The following is a 7,079-nucleotide window of genomic DNA, read 5'->3' as shown; positions in this document are numbered from 1 at the left end:
ATCCTGAAAACCTTCGCTTTAACTCATTCTTTCTTCAAAATCTGGCGCGGCGCCACGGTTTAAATTTGCTGGAGAGGTGGACGCCTCGCAGCATGCAGAGGCCTGATGAGAGAAAAAGTGAGACTGAGGGACAACCAGTCATCTTGTGGTCCACCATAACCAGTGTTTAGCCTGGACGATCTTTGTCCACCGGTCATTACAACACCGTGCTGGGCCCAATGTCCCTGCTGACAACACACTGTGCTTGGCCGGGACTGTGAACGACAGAATGTGACTATACAGACAATACGTGTGAGCTTAAAACTGTGGATTTGACATGGAAGTTTTGAACTGCCTGTGATTCACAAGGCTGCAAGGATTCATCTTAATGTAGGATGAAAAGCTGTTTAAAGCAGATCAGAGTGTTTTGGTGTGCAGGCGGCAGCCAACTCAACACACAGGGTCTGACGTGTGGTGAATGGGCTCCCCCTACTGTCTCTGCTCTGCCTCTGCACTCACTGACTTTACATGGCAGCTGATGTGCCAAAGCTTAACTCGCAATCAAAGTGGATTTTACAGCATTTAGACACATTTCCCCCCTCATATATGTATTTGCTGCATTTCCTCAGATGCCACTTAGACACACATCCTCCCTCTTCCTCCCTTCCTCCCTCTCTCTCTCCTTCCTGATCTATAAATACTCTCTCATCAGCAGAGCTTGGCTGCGAGAGGCGTCGACCCCGGCCTCTCTCCGTCCAGCAGAGCCGTGATTTATGGGGGGCTCAGGCTGGCGCTAACCTTGCACTTGGGCCCTGGCAGTATAAATGATGGCAGGTCAGTGGCACCGTGGATGGAGGGGAGAGACTCTCTTCCTCCACCTCCACCACCGCCTCTCTCTCTCTCTCTCTCCTTCTCTCTCTGTCCTGTTATCATCATCGTGATGGAGACATCATCATCGTCTCCTGGGAGTATAAATAGTGCTGGATCAGGTGACAGTGCCGGCCCTGGCCTTTGATGGGAGCTTTAATTTCATGCCTAATTTCTCTCGGCACACAGAGGATCGATGCTGCCCCGGCTGTGCTCCCCATCCCTCTGCTCCCCTCTGCTGCAGAGACAAGAGGGAAGCAGAAGAAGGACGAACGACCTCGGCTGAGCGATGCGCGCGGACGTTTAGCCTCACCTGTAAACACACAGATGCCGGACATCCTTCACGAACACGTCCAGAAATAAATGCCAAGTCAAGACGCACATGCAGAGGGGGCCTGTTCCCCGCACGGGCTCGATCAATACAGCGGGAACAGATCGCTTTGGAAATAAGAGCAACAAGCAAACTATAACTACACAGCTCCCCACCTGTGTGTTGTGTGTGTTGCACATCGCCGCGGTGATAAATAAAAGCCCTCTGTCCCCCGCTCGTAGCCCCAGGGAGGCATTGAACTCTAGCCCCTCCATAATGACTTTGTCTACCTATCGATCCGGCTATGATCCATGTACTGTAATTCTTATATCATCAGCCCCGGCCCGGGCAATAACTCCAAGTCATATTTCGGGGGCCTCCCGTCCACTTGACAACTTAATGATGCAGGGGTCCTTGCCGAGTTTGGACTTTCACCCCCCCTCCTCTCCTCTCCCCTCCTCTCTCCCCTTCCTCCTGCAGGGCTCTAATTTCTCCTTGTTCTTTCAGACTAATATCAGCAAAGGCACATGGCTGTTCTCTCCAAGGACCCCCCTCCCCCCCTCCCCTCTCTCAGACCACATATCTTCTCCTCTTCACCTCTGTATAGCACAGGGCTGGTGTCCGGGACTGCTGTGCATCTGTCTCCGATTTGGAGCACAGCCCCTGCAGGCTCCCGAGGAGACTCAGCCGTCCCTCTTTAGACCCTGTTCCTTTTCTCCCTTTGAGCTGCAGCTATATTTCATTGTCATTTCAGCCCTCTCTTCCCTAGCCTGGGTGTAATAGCGGGAGATATATGGCCCCGCGCTTCTGCAGCCTTCCGAGCTTCCTCAGCCTTTTATAAAACACTGTCAGAGTGACAAAACAGCAGCCCATGGGTGTTGGGGGCGCAGATGCACCCCCCACATCCCGAGGCAATATCTCAATATCCAGCGCTGATCCTTTTAGCGCAGAGATAACACCTGGGTCCTTGGACAGGATGAGTCGGAACAGCCATCCTGGACACAGTCGTAGCTCAAGCTATAGGCTGCTGTCAGCTCTGTGTTTATAAGAGCTGATTTAGGGAGCAGCCCTTGAATCCTCAGCCAATCCTGCGCACGCGGGACTCGCTGACACACCTGATACTGCTGATCGAGGAGATCCGAAGGATCGATCAGACATTTCTCAATCTGGAGGTAAAGAGGGGGGGTTGTTCATTACTGTCTCTAATGGTGCTCCACCTGGCCGCCGAGACACACAACAACCTATACCTCCGAGACAGGGCCCTGATTGAGATGTGAGTATAAGAGAGGAGGAGGAGGAGGAGGAGGAGGAGGAGGGGAGCAGATGGGCTCTGCAGACAATTAAAGCTGCATGTTCTGTTGTGGTTCCTCCATTCGCTTCCCGTCACTCGCCTCATCCTCAGTGACACATACGCCCCTGCATCCACCTCCTCTCCTTCCTTCTCCCTCCTCTCATCCACAGTCACAAGACACACACTCTCCTCTCCTCTCCCGCGCTCCACATCTCCCTCTCTCTCTCCCTCTCTCTGTCTCCCTCCCTCGCCACCCCTCCCTCCCTCCCCCCCCAGCCTTAATTGGGAGTCAGGGAGAGCAGTGGAAATCGCATTAACGCGGGCCCTGCCTGGGTGTGCCATCCATCTTCTTTTTTATTACGCCGCGCCGGGGCTGCCTGGGCTCTGCCGTTCGATTTGTCACCGGCCTCGTTCGCTGATAACAGGCATTTGTCATCGCCTTGCCTCCCTGTTAATGTTATCATCTCCTCCCTGACAGCCGCCCTCCGCCGGGGAGCGCCGGCGACAAAGCACATCCGTCAAGCGAATATTTCCACGGCTAAGGGGACCGCACACTGCAATAAGCCACATTAAAGCACTTATGAAGGGTGCAGGCCGAGTGTGTGTGCGCGCGCGTGTGTGTGTGTTTCTGTGCGCACCGGTGCCATGTGCGCACACAGCCACACGCGCGCGCGCAGGAGCGTGTAGTGCGCTTGTCAGCCCCGTAAAAGAGGCGAGGTGGGGGCCGACAGGGAGAGGAAGAGGTAATTTGTTGCAATTAATTACGCAGTGAGTGTGGCTTTGTTGTGTGGGAGAGCATTTTATCTGTTGGAATGCTTCCTTCGCCAGGCTGTGATGCTATTTGTTTGATTTATAGCTTCTGCCTGCCCGAGGCGGAGTGAGCCTGCGCGGAGTGTGCGAGTGTGTTTTCACATGTGCACAAGGCTGTGGCGTTATCCACAGAAATATACTGTAGCGTCGGCGACAAGGCAGCCCTTTGTTTGGGAGTGACGTTACATATGAACAGCCACACGGCCCTCCTGTTCGTCCCCTCTCCGGACTCAGACTGTGCTGTCCATTTGTCATTCAGAAGCAAATCAACAGCTCCAAAGGTTGACTCTCCATCACGCAGCTCGCCTCACCTTCCCCCCCCCCCCCCCCCCCCCCCCTCCCACCTCCTCTGTGTGAATAGAAGCCATGTCTGAAAGTGCTGTGACATTCCAAAACAATCCAGATGTGATATGCTGATGTTTCTCACCCTGGCCTTATCTCTCTGCCTCTCCCTCTATCTCCTCTGTGATGTCAGGACAAGCAGGGATGTGACAACATTTATCCATTCTGCCTCAGTTGGGGGTTCGCAGGGCCATCGTGCAGGAGCTGACAGATGGATCAGGCAGCCTAAAGGCAGTGGGAAGAGATGAGAGAGAGAGGAGCGCCACTACCCATCCTTCAAATACTGTATGGCTTCCAAATACTCCGTACGTCCTCACATGGTATGGCAGAGGAGGACTGCAGTCAGGGTGATGGTGGTTTTACACAGCTGCTACTTCTACAGTGCTTCATATAGTTTGAGGTGAATGACAAGAATAGCATGAGATGGTCATAACCTCCAAAATGTCTCCTTTGCATGTTGAGGAGAGAATTACAGCTAGTCAGTGACTGTAGTCTTATTCACTGTGGGAGCCAGAGACAGGAAACAAGATTATGTTAAGCACACAGCTTCATAGATCCATATATTGAACAGATGTTGGCTGACATTTAAAGGTGTTTTTATATCCTTGAGGGGTAACACTTTATAATAACCATCATTAAAAATGGTAAACTCACAGTTAATTAAACTTTAGTTAATAGTAATTTCACTGTTAACAAACAATAAAATGCTTCATAAATGATATATTGAGGAATTGCTTATTTAAAGTTGCATCTGATGTTTGTAAGGCTCTATAATTGCTTAATAAATGGTTCATAAAGCATTTCATTGTTTGTCAACAGAGACATAACTATTAACTAAAGTTTAACTATAAATGTATCGCATTTATCATACTGTTATTTTGAAGTGTCGTTTCAAGACTGAAAAAATGGACTTGCATTTCTACAGCGCTTTTCCAGTCTACTGACAGCTCAAAGCACTTTACAGCACATGTCACAGTCCCCCCTTTAACACACACATTCATACACTGATGGCAGAAGCTGCCATGCAAGATGCCAACCTGCTCATCAGGAGCAATTTGGGGTTCAGAATGTTGCTCAAGGATGCCTCGACATGCAGCAGGGGGAGCTTGGGATTTGAACCAGCGACCCTCTGATTACTGGATGACCGGCTCTACCTCCTGAGCTATAAATATTAATTAGAAAAGAGTTTTAAAGTTGCAATGAATGGCTTTATCCTTCATCCTTTATCTGTCATAACACCAGACTACTGAGCGGCTTCATTCCCCAGGCCGACAGACTCCTGAACTCATCCTCAACACTTCATTGCCTAAAACAGATGTAGCAGGACTCAACGACTCCAACATTATTCTGTTTTTTAAACCCTTGTGTAAAAAATGACAAATGCATTTACCTTGTACCTTTACTTATGGTTAGTAAGCCATTTACTAATGCTTTATAAATCACTTATAAGCCATTAATATGAACAGTATTTGGGTTGCCAGGTAATGAAAAATGCCTCTGGCCATTATTCATAATCCTCCAGCATGACTTTCTCTTTTAAGCTCTTTAGTTCATTAGGACGACCCCTCAAATGAAACGTTTGACCTCTGACCTTCTGCAAAAAGAGCTTCAGAGCACCTGGGCTAACATCTTACGAAAGTTGTTAGCAAACATTTGCTCATTTACACATCCAGCAGTTATGGAGCCACTTTATTATTTACTTTGAGTCCTGTAAGGATAATATTTACTCTGCTATTTGCTCTGTTTTGGTCTCCACCAACTCCTGAAGGAAATATCTGGCTCTTTAGCTGCTAAATGCTCCACTATGTTCGCTAACTGTCTCTGCCTGTTGTTTGGGCAGACAGGTGATTCAGGTGAACATTCTCTGTGGGGTTTATCACTACATGTGACCTCATGATGACCAACATGATGAATTGTTGTAAACAACAACATTCAAAGGTAATAATATGTAATTTTTCTGCATTAAAATGTCTCAAAACGACCCAACCTTTGTAATACAGTTTGTTGAGTTGTGTTCTTACATTATCTCAAATGTCATTTTGTTCAAGGTAACAGTACATTTCATTTGGTGCGTGTCGCTACAACTTCTGGGGAAACATCAGATGATACATCAGAGAGTGAGGAAGGATGGTGGTTGTATAACAATGAAGACTCCCATCATCGTCAGATTGTGTGCATACTGGTCGTTGTGCATTTGGTCGATGTATTTTAAATTATTTATATATTTGTATTTTGTCCTGATGATTATGCTTCATCACTGATGTAGTGCTCCTGTGTTCTGTCATGTTTGATTGTTTCTTATCATGTTGTACTCTGTGCTGCAAAACCAAGTGCACTTAGGAGACAAATAAAGTTCAACTTGAATTTGAACATTTATAAACTCAGACTTTGTGGATTATCAGTCAATGAGAAACCCATGAATATGAATGCATTTTAATGTATTATTTTACATTTATAACTGGATTATTACCAATTAGAATGGGTGAGCACCAGGTAAATTGGGTTTTCACAACTAGTTTCTCTTGTAAATGGATTATAACTTCAAATCCACCACAGCATCCTTTAGGGAGCTGATCTGGAGCTTTTGATCATAGCATATGATCATCTTCAGCAGTTTGTAGTTTGTTTAATTGTCATGGTAATTCATCTCAATATTTACAACCTTCTTGTTCATGTTGGAAAATTCTATGATAACTGGGCAGACTGTAATGAGATCGAAGGCTCGAGGTCGACTACTAAATGAAGCTCTTGTCTCAACTGCTTTTTCCGAGGTCAGGAATGAACTTTGAACCTGACTTCTAAACCTTTTTATTAATCATTTATAAAGATGGCGTAATGTGATTGAAAGGTCCAGGTCCTAGGTTTTTTCCTACCCGCTTTTTCTGGGGTCAAGAGTAAACTTTGAACCTCACTTCTAATCATTTACATCTCATTTATAACAACATTATACATTAAGGTCAGCCTTATGAGTGCCTCTGAGTCTTCAGTTTCAAACTTGCCCTTTGCGATTAAAAAACTTCTTAAGACTATAGAAGAAGCGTTTCTTCTATTAATTCTTTATAATATGTCTCAGTGTTTGGGATCGTGTGTGTTGTGGTTGTAAGACCCACATTGTATTTGGGTACTTGTTGATGATGTATGTGTATTTGTGCTGTAATTGCAAGAGTTATTTTGTTTTTGTTTTTAGTGAGAGGCAATAGTGCCGGCTAATGATTTTTTTTCTGCATTGTAATTTTTTTATGTATCGACGCTACATCCAGTTCTTGGCGTCAGCATACTATAGCTGTATGAATGTGAAGTTAACACCGGCCCAAGAGGAGACTAAAGTATTGTGTTAGCACAGAGGAGTTGATCTGTGTTTGATGGTACGGTGGGGTGAACTTGGAATATGGCTTCACTGTATATGAGTATCATTGTTTGGTGTTTGCTTGTAATTACGAGGCTCGATCATCAAAGCAGTTTGAAGCTCAGTTTAGCAGA

The sequence above is a fragment of the Pagrus major genome, chromosome 1 (assembly GCF_040436345.1).
Source record: "Pagrus major chromosome 1, Pma_NU_1.0".
Lineage (NCBI taxonomy): Eukaryota > Metazoa > Chordata > Actinopteri > Spariformes > Sparidae > Pagrus > Pagrus major.
The sequence above is the reverse complement of the archived record's forward strand: the minus strand, read 5'-3'. Positions refer to the sequence as shown.